Source organism: Nannobrachium achirus (genome assembly GCF_963921795.1).
Source record: "Nannobrachium achirus genome assembly, chromosome: 12".
NCBI lineage: Eukaryota > Metazoa > Chordata > Actinopteri > Myctophiformes > Myctophidae > Nannobrachium > Nannobrachium achirus.
The window spans coordinates 51,207,420-51,222,707 of NC_137832.1; positions in this window are offsets into that span (position 1 = coordinate 51,207,420).

Sequence of the window (15,288 nt, forward strand, 5' to 3'; positions counted from 1 at the left end):
TGTGTGGATTAGCCTATATTGCGCCTCGCAGCACAGAGCACACAAGAGATTCTAAGCGCCCCGACCAGGATTTCACTCATGTCTCTGTCATCCACACAAGTCTTTTTATATTATACTTTGTGTCAGTTAACGTTTTATCACCATCCAGTCAAAGGATATAGCCTATGATTCGAAACGCAAGTGAAACGTTTGTTTTTTTTTTCTTGCTGAATGATGCTGGTGATTAATCAATAAGAGAACGGAGTCATTTAACAGTCTGATAGCCTGCTTGGGGAAAAAAAGCTGTTCCTTAGCCTGCAAGTGCGCACTGGACTTTTAGAGAGGGAAAAAGTATTTTGTGGGGGTGGGTGGGGTTTTCAATGATCCTCAGGGATCTGTTGAGGCAGCGCAGGGTGCCTGAGGTCCTCCATACTGGGCGGCTCACACCCCATGATGTTCTCTAGGCCGGTGGTTCTCAACTTTTTCAGGCCGCGACCCCCAAAATAATCATATTTTAACTGGGGTCGCCCCAACCTGACAAGCACTAAGAGTTGAGGCATTACATTTTTTATAACATGGTTCTATTGTAAAATAGCAGATCTACATGCTCACAACGCCTCGCGTTGAGGAGTTCAAGACACACTGGACACACGCGCGCGCGCGCACACACACACACACACACACACACACACACACACACACACACACACACACACACCATGTTTAATTACAATGTTATTGTGAAAATAGTGATGCATGCGCGCGCGCACGCACGCGCACGCACGCACGCACGCACACACACACACACACACACACACACACACACACACACACACACACACACACACACACACACACACACACACACACACAAACACACACACACACACACACACACATGCACACACAGCAAATAAAACTTCATCTTATTCACCTACTACATCAAAATGTTTTACTCCATTTTACACAACAGTGTCCAGTGACAGCATGAAAGAACAATCCTGTACAGTCATAAAAGAATAATACAACACTATACACTAACTAATTTATTCTTCTAATATTATCACGTTGGTCGGAACATTTCATTTTAACAATTCTGTCAATTCATTCAATGTTTGTTCGTCTTACTGGTCATTATTAGTATTGGTTTCTCATATAATGACATCCCCAATATATCAGGTTGGAAGTGATTATTATCAGATTATACTATGCAGTGTGATCCAGATACAACACACAATGTTGGATTTGAGTTTCAATGCCTCCAAAATAATAACCTTGTTTGTTACACCACAATCTGGAAACAAAACGAATTAATAAATAAATAATTCTGTCTTGAGAGATTAGGTAAAGACTACGGTTTATCATTGAATACAAATGCATTTTCATTATTCAGGGGTTCTGTTCTGATATCTTTATATGAGACTTCTTCTATATCAACACTGAAACTAATTCCCAGTAATCGTGTCCAGTCAGACCCTCCCTAATCAGAACCAGATAAATCTCTCATGGGTGATCAGGATAAGATTGTTGTTTGGCTTCCTTTACTTTGCTGTTCCCTTTAGACACATAATGCCATGGATTTGCTGTCTTCGGAATTAGATCCAGTGCGGCTTTACATGAATATTCTGGTCTTGGGTTCTAGTGATGTTGACAGTGAAACATCCACTCTATTCGGTGTCTTTGAGGTGTTAAAAATTAGGGTGCCATGATTGTTTGAAAGTGTACAGAAAGCGTTAAAATTATGTTTGTGTGTGGCCACACCACCAGTTCATTAAGTATGCCCGGTTGTCAGGTGGGTGGTGACCCAGCTGAAGTTAGCCACACCCATAGTGTTGGGTGTATGGTAAAAGGAGATGTCATTAAATCAGTGTATTTCAATCAGGCCTTTTGACTCAGCTTTCAGGAAGAAACCAAAAATACCAGGAAATGCAAATCTGAACATTATAACCCCACAAAGCGCAGTGGTCTATTAGAGTCATGTTAACTGCATAGACCCATACAAAACAGAAAAAGTACAAAACTATGGCACCACCTCTTTAAGAATGTCCTCTGGTTTGTCCCTCATCTGGGACACAGCCACACCTTCAAAGTATCTCAAAGGACAGACATTGCTGCTGACTGGGTGTGTAGATTCATCTTTGTGTGAGAGCTGAGCCAGCTCTTGCTGAAGAACAGAGGAAGCGTGTGGGGCAGGAAGTTACTGAACCGAGGAGGAGACATGCTGAGCTGGATCGTTACGTGAGTCTTGCTGCAAGACTCACGTAACGTTTCTGCTGGTTTCTGATCAAAAGTGTTACCTCAGATTGTCTTCTCTCAAGTGAAGAGCAGGGCTCAGTAAAGATGTTGTCACATGTTGTCCACTGCTCCATCTACACAGTGATCGATGGACTCCTGGTGAAGCAAATTCATCTCTTTGTCTTTCTCCTGGATTCTCTGCTGGATGTTCTCCTGAATGATGAGAAGCTCTTTCTCCTGAAGCTTGTTGGAGGCCTTGACCAGCTTGTGTTTCTTAAAGGCAGGAGATTGATAGTGAGGCTGGAGGTGAGTGTACAAATGGAACAAAGTGGTCCAAGAACAGAGACAATTTAGATCCAGTTAGAGGTTAAATGCTTGTGCGAGCTATTCAGTATTTTCACATTTATTGCTTGTATTGTGTATGATTACATGCAAATAATTTCAGTCACTTTAAGGGCTTAATACTTTTATTTTGAAGGTGTTGTGCAGTATAATATGTATTGCTTGTATTGTGTATGATTACATGCAAATAATGTCAGTCACTTTGTTTAAGGGCTTAAATACTTTTATTTTGAAGGTGTTGTGCATCATAACACAGGTTGTAATGCTCTTTTAGATGAAATGAAAAATGATAAATATGACAGAATGTTGCAGCGCGTTTCCTCTCCTCACCAGGACAGAGCAGAGAGCACACCGGCCCTTTAAGATCTGGCTACCTGTTATGCTTAGAATAGATTTTATTTGTTTAGAGTAACTTATCATGAGATTGTGTGTGTCAAGATGCAAGACACTATTTCATCAGTCCTGTCTGCAGATATGGCTATGTTGATATATTCTCACACACACACACACACACACACACACACACACACACAGACACAGACACACACACACACACACACACACACACACACACACACACACACACACACACACACACACACACACACACACACACACACACACACACAGATACAGATGGTGTGAATAAACTGGTGTATTTTCTGTCAAAATGTGTACACTGGAAAGGTTTTTTCTCCACTGTGGTATATTGATATGCTGGTGCCTTCAGACTACCTGACACTGAAAATCTTGTTACACTGGTGACATCACTCAGGTTTTTCTCCAGACAAGACAACGGCTTTTCTCGGCTTTTCTCTAGTGTGGACACGCTGGTGTCTCTTCAGGTCAGATGACCAACTGAAACTCTTGTCACAATGTTTACATTGAAACGGCTTTTCTCTAGTGTGGACATGCTGGTGTGTCTTCAGGTTAGATGAGTTACTGAAACTCTTGTCACAATGTTCACAGTGAAAAGGTTTTTCTCCAGTGTGAACACGTTGGTGTGACTTGAGGGTAGATGACACACTGAAACTCTTGTCACAATGTTTACATTGAAACGGCTTTTCTCTAGTGTGGACACGCTGGTGTCTCTTCAGGTCAGATGATTGATTGAAACTCTTGTCACAATGTTTACAGTGAAAAGGTTTTTTTCCAGTGTGAGGTTTTTCTCCAGTGTGAACAAGTTGGTGTGACTTCAGGTTAGATGACACACTGAAACTCTTGTCACAATGTTTACATTGAAACGGCTTTTCTCTAGTGTGGACACGCTGGTGTCTCTTCAGGTCAGATGATTGATTGAAACTCTTGTCACAATGTTCACAGTGAAAAGGTTTTTCTCCAGTGTGAACACGTTGGTGTCTCTTCAGGTCAGATGATTGATTGAAACTCTTGTCACAATGTTTACAGTGAAAAGGTTTTTCTCCAGTGTTTCCTGAGAGAGAGAGAGAGAGAGAGAGAGAGAGAGAGAGATAGAGAGAAAGAGAGAGAGAGAGAGGGGGGGGGGGAGTAGGGACAGAGGGGAGAGAGAGAGGAGGGAGAGGCAGGTTTAAACTGGTGAGTAAAAACTGAGGAGCAATTATGTCTTCCCTGTTAATATTTCTGATTTAATTGTATTTAAACCTATTTTATATTATAACAACAACTCTCAGTTTCTTTCCTCACACATTAAGTCCTGTCCCTGTGTTTAACACTGACCTCCACTGGTCTCCTCCCAATCATCACTGTCTTCAGTGACTTCAGAGTCAGATTCAAGCTCGACTTCAACTTCAGAACGGTGCGAAGAGGTGTCTTCATCGTCGTCTTCACTTTTCACTGCTGGTAATGTTGACGTTGACCCATCAGGCTCCTCTGGTCTTTGAAGTAGCTCCTCCTGTTCCTCCTTAATGTGTGGAGGCTCTGGTTCCTCCTTAATGAGTGGAGGCTCTTGTTCCTCCTTAATGTGTGGAGGCTCTGGTTCCTCCTTAATGTGTGGAGGCTCTGGTTCCTCCTGTTCCTCCTTAATGTTTGGAAGCTCTGGTTCCTCCTGTTCCTCCTTAATGTGTGGAGGCTCTGGTTCCTCCTGTTCCTCCTTAATGTGTGGAGGCTCTGGTTCCTCCTGTTCCTCCTTAATGTTTGGAGGCTCTGGTTCCTCCTGTTCCTCCTTAATGTGTGGAGGCTCTGGTTCCTCCTTAATGTGTGGAGGCTCTGGTTCCTCCTGTTCCTCCTTAATGTGTGGAGGCTCTGGTTCCTCCTGTTCCTCCTTAATGTGTGGAGGCTCTGGTTCCTCCTGTTCCTCCTTAATGTTTGGAGGCTCTGGTTCCTCCTGTTCCTCCTTAATGTGTGGAGGCTCTGGTCCCTCCTGTTCCTCCTTAATGTGTGGAGGCTCTGGTCCCTCCTGTTCCTCCTTAATGTGTGGAGGCTCTGGTTCCTCCTGGAGCAGACTGGATCTCTTCTCCTGTTCAGGAGAAACCCCCTCTTTACACACAACCATGTGCAGGATGTCTAGGAGCAGAAAAACAACATGATAGATAACACTGGATTCCTTAAAGGGATATTATTTGTTTGTTTTTGTCACATTCCTAAGCCAATAATTCGAGGAGACTCTGTGTCTCCATCGAGAACCATGCATGCCCTTTGTGTCTCCATAGGGAACCACTGCTGGTATGCAACGAAAGATATCCATGAATTCAAGTCTCCATGTGGTGAGTAATCAATAGAAAAAATATACTGTATATATTTGTTTGGGGGTTAACTATCGCTTTAAGTGCATATAAACATTTCCATCCTCCATGTACAGTACAAAATGAGGTATCATCTGCTCAACTTTCAAAGAAAAACAACGCACATCCTCCGTTCTTCAGGTGCCGAGCTAAAACTGCCAACGCAGTAATACTAGGAACAAAGAAAGTAGCTTGCACTCACTTTTTTAGTCGCTCCAAACATTTATTGACAAGCACATAGACGTTTTGACCCGCCAGGGTTTTTTTCTTTTTCAATGGCGCTCTTGGCTAACATATGCGTCACCATTTAATTCTCTAACACACAGAGAACCAGGAGAACACATGATCCAGAGAGACCTGCCAACCTTGGGGAAAATGTTTTGAGTACCAACACGTGCATGCTGCAAATTTGGTTGTTTTCCCAAACGAAATGCACAGAGCGTACATTTTGGGGGGGTCCCACAAGCCATTTAGGGTGGGACCTTTACAGTTATGTTAAAGGAATTTCACACAAGAAATAGCACATTACATGTCTTGTCTTGTCTTGTCTTGTCTTGTCTTGTCTTGTCTTGTCTTGTCTTGTCTTGACTTGACTTTAACTAATAGTGGAGGCAAGGTCGTTATAACTTAATAAAATGCCATTTGGTCTGTAGAAAAAGTTATATTACCAGGCAATACACATACAGTAGTGTTGCATTGGCAATATTGTAGATACATTTTTTATAAAATATACTATTGTAATCAAGCATTTTGAATTATGTTGTTTTTGCCGACGACACAAACATCCTTTGTGCGGGGGAAAACATTAAACAACTACTGGATGTGGTCTCAGCTGAACTCTACAAACTAAAGCAGTGGTTTGCCTTAAACAAGTTATCTCTAAATCTAAAAAAAAAAAAAAAATCATGATTTTTGGAAATAAAATTATTCCACCAAACACTCCAGTTGAACTAAAAATTGACGGTATTCAATTGGAAAGAGTTTACGAAAATATGTTCTTGGGAGTAGTAATAGATCATCAATTAAACTGGAAATCCCATATACAGTATGTGCGGGCAAAAGTGGCAAGGAATGTTGGGGTCTTAGGGAAAACAAGGGATATACTTAATTATACGTCTCTGTTAACCCTGTACAATGCGCTCATACTGCCTTATCTGTCCTACTGCCTGGAAGTGTGGGGAAACACATACAGTAGTAATATTCATCCTTTATTTATATTACAAAAAAGGGCAATAAGAATAGTACATAAAGTGGGGTTTTATGAACACACTAATAATCTATTTTTGAGGTCCTGTACATTGAAACTTCCTGACCTAGTAGAGTTCAAAACTGCTCAAATGATGTTCAAAGCAAGAAATAAACTGCTTCCAGCTAACATTCTTAACATGTTTAGTGACAGGGAGGGGGGCTACGAACTAAGGTGGGAACTCAATTTTAAACAAGCATCTGCTCAGACTACCCTAAAAAGTATGTGCATTTCTATTTGTGGAGTAAAGATTTGGAATAGTTTGACAGAAGAGATCAAACACAGTAAGAACATTTCACAATTTAAAAAAATACTTAAATTAAATATCCTGGCCAAATACAGCAGTTCATAGTCTCATTATCATTATCATCTATTCGTACTTGTTAGTATTATTAATTCTATTATTATTTCTCTTACTATTACTTTGTAACACATATCTCTGTTTCTTGAATTGTTAGTATTATGGAATGTATCAAGTCTATTTCCTTATACATTTTGTTTTTAGTTTTTAAATTTTTTTCTTTTCTTTTTTCTTCTTTCTTTTCTTTCTCTTTTTCTTTTTTTGTTTTGAAAAAAATAATAATAATAAGGGTAATAATCTGAACACTTATAACTAATCAATGTCTTAATTCATGAACATGTAGGATAGGCATTCACAAGCTTTTGGCTTCAGCCTATTCCTTTTGATCACCTGTAACAATGATTATATGAATGTATGACCTGTATGAAATATGATGATCAAATAAACTAAACTAAACTAAACTAACTGCAATTGCTCAGAGTTAGTTAATATACATAGTCAGTCCATAGCAAAACAGTCCAGTGACTTTATGAATGAACAACATACATCACTATAATCATGTTATTCAACATATAGATTGTGTTTTTGGTATATGCAAAATAGCTTTTCATTGTCAAGTGGGCTATTTAGTATTTACATAAATCCCCCCGCCTCACCCATGCTCACTACTCTGTGAACAAAACAGATGAGACGGGTAGTGATTGTGTACTGTAATGTGATTCTGTTAACTCACGTCTCAAATCGCATTGATTGAGTGGTGATATAAAAACATATTGTAGACTTTTTGTATACTGTAGATATTTTAGTTAACAGCCTTGAGTTGACAGAAAAGGTTGTAAGACCACCGACGGAGCACACGCGTTCCTGCAGCAGCACCAGCCTGCGAAGGCAGGCAGCGACTGTGGTGGGAAAAAGTACTCAAATGTTTTACTTGAGTAAAAGTAGCAATACCACAACATAAAAATACTCTTTTGGAAGTAAAAGGCATCGCTATTCGACCCGCTGTGAGCTTGTAGATCAGCCATGTAGAATTAGAAGTAAAAGTATTGACCATTGGAAATACTCCAGTAAAGTAAAAGTATCTACAATTTTTATTTGAGTAAATGTACTTTACATTACACCACTGGTCAGCTAGCCGACTAGCAGAAACTATCGAATAACTTGCTATTGAACTTAGCTAAGACCAAGGAAATGATCATTGATTTTCGTAAAAACAAGACAGTGCTCTCCCCCCTGGTCATTAGTGACCAGTCTGTTGAAAAAGTCAATAGTATTAAATGCCTTGGCACTACTATTTGCCACTCCCTGAAATGGGAGGTTAACACTAGGAGTATCCTGTGTAGAGCCCACCAGAGGCTTCACTTCTTGTGACAGCTAAAGAAGTTTGGTGTGAGTGGGGAGGCGATGGTTCACTTCTATAGAGCTATTGTGGAGAGTGTCCTCATCTTCTCAATCACAGTGTGGTACGGCAATACAACCGCCTTAGAGAGGAGGCAGTTGGAAAGGGTTGTGCGCATTGCATCTAAGATCACGGGCCGTGCCCTTCCAACTGTCTCCTCCATCTACACCACACGTTCCAAACGCAGGATGAAAAAGGTGATCGCTGATCCCCCTCATCCTGCTAGTTCCTTGTTTGTAACCCTGCCCTCAGGCAAGAGACTCCGGTCTCTTAAGTGCAAGACCACCCGCTTCAAGAACAGTACCTATCCTGAAGCTGTCCGCCTCTTGAACGCGGATCCTTCTTTTATACGCACTTTACTAACTTCACATGATTAATGAATTGTTATTTATTTCTCTTATTTATATAGATTTTGTATTTATGAACTGAATCTATTTTTGTACTTTTGTATCTTTTGTATGCATTCCCACCCGTGTTGTCTGTCTATATGTATGTTCTATGTATGTTTTAAAGAGCTGCACTAAAACAAATTCCAATCAACTCTGTTGACATGGCAATAAAGTATTGAATCTTATAGAGTCGAGCAAGTCTATTCATTTTTAGTCCCCCCCTCCACTCGCATGCTCTGTTAAGAATATATATTGTTTTGGGGGATAAAAAAATAAACTGCCACAAGATATTTATAAAGATCCTCGTGTGGATTATGGAGAAAGTTGAACGCTGCTGCTGTACGAGGCTACTGCTGAGTTGAGGATTTCTGTCACAAACATCATGAAATGTGGTACGTGGCCCAGAGCAGAGCGACATGCGGTCCTTGCTTCTCTGCCGTATTAAAACTCGCTCTCATGCTCTGTATAGCCTATAGCCTATATTTTTGGCGAAGGGATAACAAAATATATTTTCAGACCAAATCTAGACATTTGGATTTTAATCCATTATTCAATAAATATCGATTAATAAAACAACTGTATGTTACATATATGATCTCCAACTATTGGATTAAACTAATTAGAATCGCCACCGATCCATAGGCTACATACAGTATATTTTTTAGACGTTTAATCAACATCTATAATTAGACCACGTTAGAAATATTCTAAATACTTTTTTTATTCGTTGTTTGAAGAAAAATGAAATAAAAAATAAAGGAGGAAACTGCTCCTCGTGTGCCAAACACACAACTAGCTGTGGAAGGCAGCACGTTCACACTGGATGTTCATGCAGAGACAGATACACCAAGTCACGGTGAGCCGGTAGACAGAGTGTTCATTAATTGCCATGGTTGTGTGTAGTCACTGGAAACTTCAGCAGATCAGGTCACGGGAATTGCAAGAAATAACAGCATACTATTTCTCTGAATTCTCTCTTTGGGCATGCAGAATGACAATTCATTCTGACAACAACAGACAAACACTCCAGTTGTTTCCTCAACCCCCCACCCACACCATTATTCAATATATATTGATTAAATAAAATAATTTTAATAGCTATTCATCAATACAGCTACTTTGCATTAACAGAAAACAAAAAACGCTACCCTAAAACAAACAGTGGGGCGATGTAACTTAGTAATATGGCCAGACACCCTTCCCTTGTATCTGGTCCTGTGGTGGAGAGGCAGAATGCAGGACTCGAGCAGAAGAGATTGGGAGTTTAAACCCCACTATACTTTTGCCAGCTATTAACGTCTAAATATCTATACCTGTGGTAGAGCAATTTAGACGTCTAAGTAGCATTTAGACGTATAATAGACGTCTAATAGGCGTAAAAATACTTGGTGGAATATAATGTTACAGAAAATATTTAATTTCAATCCTGAATTTATGAAACAATAATAGTCGACAAGTTGTGAGCTGGTAGATGCTAGTGATGCTAGGGTTCAAGTGGTTAAACTTACTGAAGTGTAGCTGATCTTCAGGTTCCTCCTGTTTAATAGACATGGCACTGGCTGAGTCTGGACAGTTCATCTTCACCTGCAGTTTGGACTCCACACACTGGTCTGAAATGAAGCAATTCAACAAGGACTTTAATGACTACAGACCTAGTGGTGTCAAGAACATGCAAACAATGGTCTAAAGTGAATGACGTTTGTGGAAATGAATGTACCCACTTGCACTGCAGTGTTACGAAACCTCATGTATAGATTTATGTGCAGGTTAACATACTCTGTGAACAGTATAGTCATTGTAGCACTTTCTAATCCTGCTAGGAGCTCTGTTAGGCTGTCATCTAGGCCAATGGTTCTCAACCTTTTCAGGCAGTGACCCCCCAAATAATCATCTTTTAACTGGACCTAGTGGTGTCAAGAACATGCAAATAATGGTCTAAAGTGAATAAGGTTAAAGTAGACAATCTTCCTTATATGCCTACCTCACCTCACCAACAATTATACCCCCCCACCCATCAAATCCATGCAGACTTTGATGTGTCATGTGTTATAGAAATGGTTTGTAAAACAGAGGAAGCATAGGATACAAGTAATTGTAGTTCAGACTGGGCTGTGATCCAAAATACATCCCCAAACTGAAGCTATAAAACCATTCCATGTGTTTGTCAATATTTGGTTTCAAGGAGTAAATAATCATATTGACTAAAAATAATAATTGTGCAGCCCCAACCTTGTATGAAACTTTTTTATTTTGACCTGATGGTGGCGCTAGAAATCAAGGTCATTGGAACACTTGTTTAGGGTTAATCTCCCGGGAAGCATGAATGCGCTGATCAAGTTTCATGACAATCTGTCCATTACATTTTGACACATCTTGTGTTCAAGTGAAGAGTTTGGCCAAAGGATGACGCCAGAGGAAAGGCTTTTTAATCTAGAATAATCCCTGCAACATTAAAGTATTTTTATCTCTCTATTGAGATAGTAATTGCCTTCATGTCTGACGTCTTCCTCCAGAAACACATTGCTAAAGAAAGAAAAAGGACTATGTAATGTTTTGTTTGCTGTTGGTTAATTAGTTCCCAGTTAGTTAGTGTAAGTGGGGTAAGTCCCCAGACTTTGCCTGGGTTTTGGGCTGGTGACGGCTGGGTGCCGCCTGGGACCTGGGACAGTGACAGAAGACCTAAAAGAAAAATTGGACGTTTGCCCAGGCCAGGACCCATACTAGTGAAAATAGCCAATCTACAAGCTCACAAAGTAGCGCAAAGCGACGCCTTGTGAGCTTGTAGATCTGCTAATTTCACTACTTCTTAATTATATCTTTTTAAAGATGTTTACTTTGTTTGTTTGTTTTCTTCTAAAAGGTAGGAAAAGAAAATGTTCAAGTTCACATAGCATAATGGTGAAATGCCCCTTTCTTCCATTCATTACATTCATAACCTTTGAAGACTTCATTGCAGGTTTGCATAAGAAAAGGTAATTTCATGACAGTACAGTTCACTGGTACAAGGTCAACTAAAAGGATCGACATATATAACATTGAAAGACAGACGGATAGAACATAGTACTTTATCTAGGATAATATCAATTTCAAAAGCAGAAAAAGCATAACATCAAATACAAAGGCAGAAAAAAGGGTGGGGGAAGCATTCTTTTAATAACTCATATTAGCCTACAACAATTATAGAAAGGTCAGGCCAGGGGGAGGTAAGGATATGAACAGTTAACAGTTTCTAGTAGCTGCTAGTAGAAACTGTAAAATGACAGCAGCCTCGTGCCTCGAGGTGGCTTTTCAGTGCCGAAGATATATATTTTCAGTGCGCAAACAACAAAGACAAAAACAACATACATTCTCCAAGAATGTCTCCTGGTTGAAAACACTCTTTCACTCTTTACACAGACTGTTGTGCAACGACACTATCTCCGACACAAAGGGTTGCGACTGAGTGAAAACCTCTATTATTGTATTTATAAAGTATAACACAGACTTTCTCTGTATCGTGTTCGTTCGCTCTCTGTTCTGTTTACGACGTGTTTCAACCCGGACGAGAGAGAAGGCGGAAACGGTTCTTGTCCTTCCCTCTATCTTGTCCCGGGTTGAAACACAGTACACTAATCCAAAGTTCCCCGTAGTAGTTGACCTACCAGAAATGCTGGTAGGTCAAACCATGGGTCAAACATGCTGGTAACATGCTGGTAACAAACAGGAAACATTATTTTCAACTAAACAAAAACAAACTCCCAATGAATTATAATGCAGGTAGACCTACCATGAATATCAGTTTATGTAAACGAATAGCTTTCCATCAAGAAAGGCTATCATTAATGACTAGCCTATGATAAATGATGATAGCCTTTCTATCATGTATTATCTACATTGTATTTTAACTAAGTTAAACCTGGCCCAAACGAATGCCAGAAAAGTCGACCTCTTTCAAAGTCGACCCCAAATACCAGAGGAAGCATAGGATACAAGTAATTGTAGTTCAGACTGGGCTTAGCCCTGAATACAGGACTCTATATGAGAGTCCTGTATTCAGGGCTAAAGGCCCATTCCCACTGGGCCAGATAACATCTGGAGATATTTCTCCAGATATTTTTCCATGCAAAGTGGATGGTAGATACAGATTAAAAAAAAGTCTACCACAGATATTTGCCACAGATACTTTTATCTGTGGCAAATATTTTTGGAGCTGTGTGAAGCACAGGCTCCCTATACGTGGCCGTGTGGGTCTGTCTGTCTGTGTGTCTGTGTGTGTGTCTGTATGTAGCCTGAACTTCCTAAACTTCGGCACGCTACTAGTCCCACAGTTTTGCCACCACACACTCGCGCCATATGTCAAATCGACCGGCTTACTCGGGAATCGTGGGCTAGTAACTTGCTAAGAGAAAGGTTCAATAGTTTAATTGATATTAATTTATTAGTGAATTAATTTTCCCCATTGACTTATAATGGGAATCGCAAAAACTCACATTCAATTATTTGTCTCTCGCAAACCATAGGGGCTAGAGTTTCAAGACTTGGAGAGGAGGTTCATAATGATTTCAAGGATTAAATAAAAAATAATTGTGTCATTTGGCCGCATGGTGGCGCCATAACACCCCACTTTACGTTTTGGCCTGTAACTCTTGAACCGTAGGTCGGAAAATTAAAAATATTTTTTCCCTGGATTCCTTGGGTCATGACGCATCTCCCCATATAGGCCACGACCATTTGCGCCATGATAGATTTTCCGCCATCTTGAATTTTCTCCAAAACACACTTTTTGCTCCTTTTCCTACATATTTTCTTCAAATGTCACGAAAATCGGTACACATGATCCACACACACACACACACACACACACACACACACACACACACACACACACACACACACACAGCTCCACTTCACACGGGTGTGATTTTTTTATCTGTATCTACCATCCACTTTGCATGGAAAAATATCTGGAGAAATATCTCCAGATATCTGTTATCTGACCCAGTGGGAATGGGCCTTTAGACTGGGCTGTGATCCAAAATACATCCCCAAACTGAAGATATACAACCATTCCATGTGTTTGTCAATATTTGGTTTCAAGGAGTAAATAATCTAAATCATATTGACCAAAAATAATAATCGAGCAGCCCAAACCTTGTATGAAACTTTGTTATTTTGACCTGATGGTGGCGCTAGAAGATCAAGGTCATTTGAACACCAGTTGGTTAGTGTAAGTGGGGTTGTTTTAAGGACAGTAATGGTCCCCAGTCCCCAGACTTTGCCTGGGGTTTGGGCTGGTGACGGCTGATGGAATTTGGATCATATTCCATATGGATAAACAGTTTTCCCCAATCATAATAAAATACTCCACACACAAGAAATGATGAATGTCCACACCAGGGAATATGCGTTTTTTGTTGAAGTTTAGTCAGAGTTCAAATTGTAGGTACTGTACAAGTACAGTAGAGAGCATTGCCACCCATAGTATCTCTGAGTACAAAGCATAATGATTCACAGATATATGGAGTTTACAGAATACATTAGTCACATTCTGATTGGACAATTAAACATAACATGGATGGGATGTTGTTGTGACTGAGTCTCGTGGACTCAGAAGCCAAGGATGTAGAATGTTTTGGCTTTCCATTATCCCGTGTCCTGGACACTTTGACATTTCGCTGGTCAATCTTTCTGTCCCTGGAGTGGGGCAGATTCTCGTCTCGTGCATTAGTTATCAGATCAAAACATCATGGCATTGACTTTTAACACTGAGAATGATATCTATACCATGTTAAACAACAATAACATATTTTACTATCAATTCCCTCCTGAGATAGCATTTGAAGTGTTAAATGTCAAGGCAGCATAAACAACAAGGGAAGAAAACATGGGTTAAACTTTTTTTAAGGTATTTGAAACAGAACATAATAATTGAACAATTTAAGTCAAAACATTTCGATAGCTTTAAGTTTTTTAAAGAGGAGAGTCAAAAGAACTGTATATTTCCAAAGGTATTTAAGTCTTTTAAAGGTATTTAAATCAGAATACAACCAAAGGTGAAAATATTTTGATAATGAAAGATAAAGGACTGTATAATTTGGAATCATTGGGGGGAGTGCGTCAAAGGGCAGTCTGAGATTAAACCAAGGATATTTTCTCTTATAATTTGGGGCCTGTAACGTTTAGTTAACATGAGTTAGAATATTTTTATGAGAGAGAGGAGAAAATCACACGTTCCTTAAAATATATTGATAGGAAAAGGAAACCTTTGATCCATCAATAACAAACATTGTCCTGTCGCACCATGACAAACTTTATCACTAAATTTAGAATCTTTCCAAAGTTTCTTCACAGCCTCACCTGGGTTGATGGTGGGGTGCACTACAGAGAGTGCATTTAATGAAAGAGAATATATATATATATATATATATTTTTTTTTTGTTTTTAATTTGTTTGGTGAAGTCGCTTCACCTGAGATTGACGAATGTAGAATTTTGAAAATTTGATTCTTTATCACGTGTGGTGGAGCGGTCATGGTCCATTCCTTGCTTGACCTATGACCTTCGCGATATGTCCCAGCCAGGGTGGACCTTTTTTGACTCCACAACAGTAAGGTATAGGACCTCTGTCCTCATCATTTCAGTAAGGTTTTATACACTTAATATGACAGTATTTAACATTTCCAGGACGAGGCTATGAGATCTTATCAAAAGAAGAGAGTT